The sequence below is a fragment of the Gossypium hirsutum genome, chromosome A08 (genome assembly GCF_007990345.1).
Source record: "Gossypium hirsutum isolate 1008001.06 chromosome A08, Gossypium_hirsutum_v2.1, whole genome shotgun sequence".
In the NCBI taxonomy this organism is placed as follows: domain Eukaryota; kingdom Viridiplantae; phylum Streptophyta; class Magnoliopsida; order Malvales; family Malvaceae; genus Gossypium; species Gossypium hirsutum.
The window spans coordinates 55,285,223-55,295,129 of record NC_053431.1 but is presented as its reverse complement, the minus strand read 5'-3'; the positions used below and the strand labels follow the sequence as shown (position 1 = coordinate 55,295,129).

Sequence of the window (9,907 nt, the reverse complement as noted above, 5' to 3'; positions counted from 1 at the left end):
TTGGTTGGACAACACTATCCGGGTACTCGATGAGCTATCTTGTACACCCGATGAATGCCTAAAGTGTACTATCTCCTTGCTACGTGATTCTGCCTATTATTGGTGGAGTACTCTGACTTCTGTTGTGCCCCGAGAGCAGTAACTTGGGAGTTTTTCCAAACTGAGTTTCGGAAAAAGTATATCAGTCAAGATTTGTTGATCAAAAACGGAAGGAATTTCTTGAGCTTAAGCAAGGTTCCATGTCAGTTACTGATTACGAGCGAAAATTTGTTAGACTTAGTAGATACGCTCGGGAATGTGTTTCGTCCGAGGCTATCATGTGTAAACGCTTCGAGGATGGGCTGAATGAAGATATAAAAATGTTCGTTGGCGTTCTTGAAATACGAGAGTTCGTAGTACTGGTCGAGCGAGCTTGTAAAGCCGAAGAGCTTAGAAAAGAAAAACAAAAAGTTGATGTGGGAACTGGAGAGTTTCGTAAAAGATCTTCGGGAAAGTCTCTTCAACAGGCATCGAAGAAATTTCGAGATGATGCGGGCCAGTTTAGAGGCACTTCGGGCCTTTTTAGACGAGATCGTGATCGACCCCCTGTAGGTACACGAGGCACTTCGGTCGCCAGTGTTGGGAATGAACGTCGAGATAGAACGAAATGTCGATATTGTGGTAAATGGCATTCGGGGAGTTGTAGATTCCCTGACCGCTCCTGTTACAAGTGCGGATCAGTTGACCACTTCATTAAAGATTCCCGAGGTTGTTTGAACAGAATGAAAATCAGAGTGGGAAACCGGGTGCTACCACTGCTCGAGGTAGACCATCTGGAAATACGGGCAATGCTAGTGGTGGTCAGAGAGGATCTAGAGATGCTACGACCAGATCCGAGGCTCGTGCGCCTGCTAGAGCTTATGCTATACATGCCCGCGAGGATGCTTCTCCGCCTGATGTTATTACCGGTACTTTTACTCTCTTTGATACTAATGTAATTGCTTTGATTGACCCCGGTTCTACTCATTCTTACATATGTGAAACCTTAGCATCCAGTAAGACTTTACCTATTGAGTCTACTGAGTTCGTAATTCGGGTGTCAAATCCCTTGGGTCGTTACGTGCTTGTCGACAAAGTGTGTAAGAAATGTCCCCTAGAAATTCGAGGTTCCTGTTTTCCGGCGGACTTGATGCTTTTGCCGTTTGATGAATTTGATGTTATTCTTGGTTTGGATTGGTTGACCGCGCATGATGCGGTTGTGAATTGCAAAAGCAAGACTATTGTTTGAGGTGCGCAAATAACGAAGTAATCCGAGTTGAGTCTACGGACTTGGAGGGGATGCCAGCTGTAATATCAGCAATGTTGGCCCAGAAATATGTAAGAAAAGGGTGCGAAGCATACCTTGCGTATGTACTGGATGACAAAGAATTAGACAAGAAACCCGAATCTGTGCCGGTGGTTTGTGAATACCCGGATGTTTTTCCTGAAGGATTACCGGGTTTACCACCTGTTCGGGAGGTAGAGTTTGGTATTGAGCTTGTACCTGGGACTACACCGATTTCGATAGCTCCGTATCGTATGGCACCAACCGAGTTAAAAGAGTTGAAAGCTCAGTTGCAAGAATTGACGGATAGAGGTTTTGCTCGACCAAGTTTCTCACCTTGGGGTGCACCAGTATTGTTCGTGAAAAGAAGGACGGAACCATGAGGTTGTGCATTGACTATCGTCAACTGAATAAAGTGACGATAAAGAACAAATATCCGTTACCGCGTATCGATGATTTGTTCGACCAACTGAAGGGAGCCTCAATGTTCTCAAAAATAGATTTGAGATCGGGCTATTATCAGTTGCGAATTCGAGATTCGGACATACCCAAAACTGCTTTCAGAACGGGATATGGTCACTACGAGTTCTTAGTGATGCCGTTTGGGCTCACAAATACCCCTACGGTATTTATGGATTTGATGAATCGGATCTTCAGACCATATTTGGATCGGTTCGTAGTTGTGTTCATTGATGACATCTTGGTCTATTCAAGAGATGAGACCGAACATGCTGAGCATCTGAGGCTAGTGTTGCAAATTTTGCGGGATAAGAGTTATATGCTAAGTTCAGTAAGTGTGAGTTCTGGTTAAGAGAGGTTAGCTTCTTGGGTCATGTGGTATCCGCATCGGGTATTCGAGCTGACCCGAGCAAAATTTCAGCCATACTTAACTGGAAGCCTCCAAGAAATATTACCGAAGTTCGAAGCTTCCTGGGACTCGCCGGTTATTACCGACGATTTGTCAAAGGTTTCTCGATGATAGCCACACCAATGACGAAGCTACTTCAAAAGGATGTTAAGTTCGAATGGACGGAGAAATGTCAGAAAAGTTTCGATCAACTGAAAACTCATTTGACTGAAGCTCCAATTTTAGTGCAACCCGAATCAGGCAAAGAGTTTGTCATTTATAGTGACGCATCCCTACTTGGGTTGGGTTGCGTATTGATGCAAGAAGGTCGAGTTGTGGCCTATGCGTCGAGACAATTAAAGCCACATGAGAAAAATTATCCGACCCATGATCTTGAACTAGCTGCCATCGTATTTGCTTTAAAAATATGGCGACATTACTTATTTGGTGAGAAGTGCCATGTATTTTCGGATCACAAAAGTCTCAAAAATTTGATGACTCAAAGAGACTTAAATCTGCGACAAAGACGTTGGCTTGAGTTGTTGAAAGATTACGAGCTTGTCATTGATTACCACCCGGGAAAGGCTAATATGGTTGCGGACGCCTTAAGCCGGAAATCATTGTTTGCTTTACGAGCGATGAATGTGCACTTGTCTGTTCTACCCGACAATGTGTTAATAGCTGAATTAAAAGCCAAACCATTATTGATTCATCAAATTCGTGAAGCCCAGAAAGTTGATGATGAATTGGTTGCAAAACGGGCTGAGTGTGCTCCGAACAAGGAATCGGAGTTTCAAATTGATGATGATGATTGTTTGAGGTTCAGAAGTCATTTGTGTATTCCAAGGAGTTCGGAACTCATTTCGATGATTCTGAATGAAGCCCATTGTAGCCGAATGTCAAGTCACCCGGGGAGTACGAAAATGTACAACGATTTGAAACGTTGGTTTTGGTGGTATGGTATGAAACGAGACATCTCCGACTTTGTTTCGAGATGTTTAATATGTCAACGAGTGAAAGCGGAACATCAAGTACCTTCAAGATTACTTCAGCCGATCATGATACCCGAGTGGAAATGGGATCGAGTCATAATGGACTTTGTGTCCGGACTGCCATTGTCAACAAGTAAGAAGGATGCGATTTGGGTTGTTGTTGATAGACTGACTAAGTCGGCTCACTTTATCCCCGTGTGTATGGATTTTCATTGGATAGACTAGTTGAATTGTACGTTTCTCAGATTGTGAGATTACACGGGGTACCTATTTCTATCGTGTTGGATAGAGATCCGAGATTCACCTCGCGATTTTGGAGGAAATTGCAAGAAGCTTTGGGTACCAAGCTGCATTTTAGCACTGCTTTTCATCCCCAAACCGATGGTCAATCTGAGCGGATAATTCAGATACTTGAGGATATGTTGAGATGTTGCATCCTCGAGTTCAGTGGTTCATGGGAACGGTATTTACCTTTGATTGAATTCGCTTACAATAATTGTTTTCAATCAAGTATTAAGATGGCACCTTACGAGGCTTTGTACGGTCGTAAATGCCGTACACCGTTGTTTTGGACCGAGCTCGGTGAAAGTAAAATTTTCGGAGTTGATTTGATTAAGGATGCTGAACAGAAAGTAAAGGTAATCCGTGAAAGTCTGAAAGCAGCCACAGATCGTCAAAAATCGTATGCGGATTTGAAACGAAAGGACATTGAATATCAGGTGGGAGATAAAGTGTTCCTTAAAGTTTCGCCTTGGAAAAAGGTACTCAGGTTTGGCCGTAAGGGCAAGTTGAGCTCGAGATTCATTGGGCCGTACGAAATCTCCGAACGAGTTGGTCCGGTTGCGTATAGATTGATTTTGCCCCCTGAGCTTGAAAAGATTCACGACGTCTTTCATGTTTCGATGCTGCGACGCTATCGATCTGATCCATCGCACATAATTAGCCCATCAGAGGTTGAAATTCAAGCCGATATGAGTTATGAAGAAGAGCCGCTGCATATCCTAGCTCGTGAAGTGAAGGAGTTGCGAAACAAAAGGGTTCTGTTAGTGAAGGTGTTATGGCTCAAACACGGGATCGAGGAAGCTACTTGGGAAACCGAGAGCTCGATGAAAGAACGATACCCAAACCTATTTACCGGTAAGATTTTCGGGGACGAAATTTCTTAAGTGGGGGAGAGTTGTGACAGCCCAAAATTGACCCTAGTCGGGAAGTGGTTTCGGGACCACAAAACCGAGTCATAAAATAATTGATTTCCATATTCTATGCTTATTATGTGTGTACATGAGTATGTGGAAGTTTCATTCTCCAATTTTGCCAATTGCATGAGAAATTATTAAATAGGGATTGATATGAGACATGGTGAAAATATGATAGGCTAATTTAAAATGGTCTATTAATGCATGTTGTGAAAATGATGGGTTTGCATGTCAAATTACCCAAAATTTGAGCTAGTGGTTGGCCATGCTATGGGTGGAAACATGTTGGGAACATGTTGGCCTAGTGAGGTATGTAGGAAAAAAATAAAATAAGGGGCATGGGCATAAAATAATGAAAAGGAGTATGATGAATACAAAAAAAATGTGTGTAGTTGTTTCCCCCCCATTGCCGTGAGCTAAAGAAAAGAAAGGAGAAAATTTTTGTTCATCCTTTCTCATCTTCATTTAGCCGAAACTAGAAAGAAAAAACAAAGAAAAAAAAATGCTCATCCTTTGGTTCATCCTTGGCCAAAATTTTAAGGAGGAAGGAAGAAGAAAGGTTGAAGAGGTTCGGCCATGCATGTAGCTAGGCTAAGGTATGTTTGATGATGTTCCATGAGATGCATGCATGTTTTAGTTTTTAGCTTGAGTTCTACCTAGCCCATGGTCTAAATCTTGCTATGTGATGGAAATGACACTCGGCCATGGATGCATCATTCTTGGTTGATGTTTGATGTTGTGGTGATGAGGCATGAGGATGAGTTAAGATTCGGCCTAGGTGGAGTTTGTGTTAATGCCATTGCATGCTAAATATGAAGCTTGTTAATGATGCATGTGATGGTGGCTTGATGATTCTTGAACCTCCTTTTTAGCATTTTTGAGTGAGCACATATGTGCATTGGTTGCTAAATGGAGAAGAATCGGCTAGCAAGTTGTGTGCTAAGGCCGAATATAACTTTTGCATGTTAATGAGCAATGCATGTGTTAAATTGATGGAAAGGGAGAGGATGCTTTACTAGTGTGTATATGTGTGTATTAGCCAAGTTTTGAACTTGAAACAAAAGGGTGTTTAGTCAATACAAGTGACCATACTTGTAGAATGTATTAAGTGTTGAAATCGGCCCCAAAATAGACATGCATATTCGGCCAAGGGGGAAAAATTAGCTAAAATGTTGAGTTTGATTCATGATTCCGTACATATGTGACTTTAATGTCTAATGTATAAATATGGGCTAAGTGCCTTGTATTCCTCTTTTCGATGCTCAAATGATTAAATCAATTTATTTGTTTAATTAAGCTCAAGAGCAAAGGGGAACTAAATCCGATAAAGGGAAGGAAAAAGTGGTCGAATAGCTATCGGAATCGTTCGACAACACCCGAGGTAAGTTCTTGAGTAAGAGAGCTTAAATTAAGATTTGATTAGATCATGTTTTAAGCAAACAAAATCATGCTCTTTGTGTGTGGCTATTGAGCCGAATTTGCAAGAATGATAAATGTTTTGTGTTTGAGTTTTGCTAACGAAAATGAAATACGAATGGGCCATGATTTATTGTTAAATGTGCATGGTTATTTGAATGTTGTCCGGGCTAAGTCCCGAAGGCTTTGTGCTAAGTGACCATATCCGGACTAAGATCCGAAGGCATTTGTGCGAGATACTAATTCCGGGCTAAGCCCGAAGGCATTTGTGCGAGATACTAATTCCGGGCTAAGCCCGAAGGCATTTGTGCGAGATACTAATTCCGGGCTAAGCCCGAAGGCATTTGTGCGAGATACTAATTCCGGGCTAAGCCCGAAGGCATTTGTGCGAGTTACTAAATCCGGGTTAAGTCCCGAAGGCATTTGAACGAGGAGCTATATCCGGTTAAATTCCGAAGGTACGTGATTTGGGAATGAATGAACTTGCTGTAAAATTCCAGTTAATACTCTCGAAACATCCCAACATTGAGGTATGTTTCGTATGTGCTTGAATGTAGTTGAGCCCTTACAAATAAGTATTCGCTCAGTTGATAAACGAGCTACCGGCCTTTGGCCGAGTTGATCTTTTGTGTATGTACATAAGGGTTGATAATGTGAAGCAAGTACGATATCGTAAATTTGTGCATATGAAATTATCCGTTTAGCTATATGAATGCTATACTTTTGTTGTGCTGGAATTCCTTGCTCAAAACTTACTAAGCATAAATTGCTTACTCCGTTTCATTGCTCCTCTGTTTTATAGATTTGGTTCTCCAGCTATCGGACTCGGGATCTTGAGGTCAAAGTCGCCCACACTATCAAAGCCCCCTTTTGGTACAATTTTGGTTGAACTTCGAAATGGCATGTATAGGACTACCCGTTTGTTGTGGGTCGTGGACCCTTTGGACTTGTATAAATTTTGGATAGCCATGCGAAAATGGCTTATATGTGTTTGAGTATATTGTTATAATCATTTGGTGTGGATATGCTTGACAAGGATTGGCCATGGGGATGGTTAATCACTTTCATAAATTGTGCTATTTATGCAAAAAGGGCTAGTTGAATCATGGAAACCATGAAATAGGTAAAGTCTACCTTAAAGGCAGATGCTGACAGCAGCAGTGATGTAGATTTGGAAAATAACTAAAAATAGTAGGAAGGGAATTAAATAGTGAATAAATTATGTAAACAAACCTTGATGAATCTACTTTCATAGGAAAGTAACAAAACAATCATACGGACAGTATGTTAAGAGATATTCAGGTTCTCGTGAGACAGGGCCAGAACGGTTTCTGGATTTCCTGTTCCGACTTTGGAAATTCATTATAAATTAACCAGAGATAATTAGGAGTCATACCATATATGTATAGATTCCTCTCTAAGTCTAGTTTCTATAGAAACAAACGACATCAGTATTGGAGCCCTGTACAAGGAGATATCCAAGTCGTAATTCAAGAAGGTCAGGGTAGTCGATCCCTGTAACATGGGAGAATTTGACTAATAAACTGTACTAATTGGCCCGACCAAAAATTCTAGAAAAAAATATGTAGATGGGAATATGAGTCTAGTTTCAGGGGAAAATCACGAAACTGATTTTCGAGTTGTGAAACTCAAGATATGATTTTTAAAGGGACTATTACGCAGATTGGCAGTGTCTGGAAAATTTTTAAAAGTCTGTTAACACCTCGTGTTCGACTCCGGTGACGGTCTCGGGTTCGGGGTGTTACATTAAACATTTTATAAGGCATGACATTAATGCTCACGCCTAAATCAGCCAAAGCATTATTAATATTCAAACTACCAATTAAGCAGGGAATCATAAAACTCACTGGATCCTTCAACTTGTTGGGTAGCCTATTCTGTAGAATGGCTGAGAAAACTACATTCAACTCCACATGCAATGCATCATCCAACTTCCGCTTATTTGCTAAAAGCTCCTTTAAAAATTTAACTGCGTTTGGAATCTGAGAAATAGCTTCAATAAATGGTAAGTTAATATGTAATTTTTTTAATAATTTAAGGAATTTACCGAATTGTTCATCTGTGTGGTATTTTCTTGTCGCATTGGGGTATGGCACACGAGGTTTATACTCTTTACTTACATCAGCCTTACCGTTATCTACCACATTGCCTTGCCTCAGTTTCGGTTCATCATCAACTAACCCTCCATTATTATGCACAGTAATGGCATGAAGTTGCTCTCTTGGGTTAGTTTTAGTGTTACTTGGTAGGCCACCTTGTGGTCGTTCAGAGATCAACTTAGCAAGCTATCCTATTTGAGTTTTGAGCCTTTGAATTGATGCTTGCTGATTCTTAAGTGTTGTTTCAGAATTTTGAAAACAAGTTTCTAACACCGAGATGAATTTTGTAAGCATCTCTTCAAGGTTCGATTTCTTCTCTTATTGGTAAGGTGGTTGTTGAAAGCCTGGAGATGTTGTGGCCTTTGATTTCCCTGACCACCCTATGAGAAATTGGGATGGTTCCTCCAACCTGCATTACTATACGGATTATTTTGAGGTCTAGAATTATTACCCATATAGTGGATTTGTTCCTCATCGGTGCCAGGGTTGACGGATGAATAATCTGTGTTGTGCACTCCTCCTCCATTTGAATCACACCTTATCATTGGATGTACCTGAGTAGAACCATACAAACCATCAATCTTTTTATTTAAAAGTTCTACCTGGTTAGATAGCATAGTGACCGCGTCGAGGTTGAAAACACCAGCTGTTTTTGTCAGCTTTTTTCTCATGACTTGCCACTGATAGTTATTTAGTGACATCTCTTCAATAAATTTGTAAACCTCTCCAGGTGTTTTATTGATTAAAGTTCCACCGACGGCTGCGTCGATAAGTTACCTTGTTAAGGGGTTCACAGCATTGTAAAAAGTTTGAACCTACAACCATAGAGGTAACCTATGGTAAGGGCACCTTCTCAATAAATCCTTGTATCTCTCCCATGCATCATAAAGAGTTTCTAGATCCATCTGCACAAACGAAGAGATATCATTCCTCAATTTAGCCATTTTAGCTGGTGAAAAATATTTAAGTAAAAATTTTTTGGTCATTTGCTCCCAAGTGGTGACTAACCCTCGTGGTAACGAGTTCAACTACTGTTTAGCCTTATTCCTCAATAAAAAGGGAAATAACTAAAGGAGAATGGAATCGTCAGAAACATCATTAATCTTAAAAGTGTCACAGAATTCCAGAAAATTTGCTAAATGAGTGTTTGGATCCTCGTCCTACAAACCATCAAAATGAACAAACTGTTGTATCATTTGAATCGTGTTAGGTTTGAGTTCAAAATTGTTTGCAGCAACCGCAGGTCTAACTATACTCGATTCAGTTCCTGTTAAAGTAGGTTTAGCATAATCATACATAGTACGAGGAGCAGGATTTTGATCTACTGGATTTGCAGTAACCACAGGAGGTAACGGATTATTCTGATTATCAGCCATCTCCTCGGTTGTAGTATGGATATCATTCTCTCGCTCTTCCTCTATATATTGTAGGTTTCGCCTTATTTCTCTTCGTTTTCTGTGAGCTGTGCTCTCGATCTAACTGTTAAAAAGCAAAGGTCCTGACGGGTTTCTTCTAGTCATAAACTATAAAAACATGCTAGAAGTACAGAAAATAAAATTTAGTAAATAAAAATAAAATTAAATTGCCATAAAAATAAAAATGGCTAAAGTAATAAAAATTAAGTGTTCCTAATATCTTAGTCCCCGGTAACGGCGCCAAAAACTTGATGGTCACTAAACTAACTAGAAATTTGACTAAGACAAGCGCACCTATCGAACAGTAGTAAAGTTATGTTGAGACCAGAAATATCGTATCCACGAGGACTAAAAGTACTAGTAATTACTATCTTTTTATTATCTAGCCTAAAAATTAAGAGAATTTTTAATAAAAAACTAATTATCTAAGATTGCGATAGAGACTAAAGTTGGAAAATACTTTTGGAATACCGATGGAGAAGACAATACCCAAGGAAGAATTCACCTAGACTTCACTTATTACCTCTGAATTAGACGATTTATTCACTTGACTTAATCCATAAGATTCCCTGATTTATGTTAATATCTCTCTCGAGACTAAAAACAACTGACTGTAGG

General features: G+C 40.2%; 1 non-coding gene across 1 annotated transcript; it reads left to right on the top strand.

The window, feature by feature from the left end:
• Positions 1 to 8,705: 8,705 nt before the first annotated feature.
• LOC121205513 (small nucleolar RNA R71) lies at positions 8,706 to 8,812 on the top strand. The gene has a single exon (XR_005900589.1). It is a non-coding gene; the product is annotated as a small nucleolar RNA R71 (small nucleolar RNA).
• The last annotated feature ends 1,095 nt before the right edge of the window (positions 8,813 to 9,907 follow it).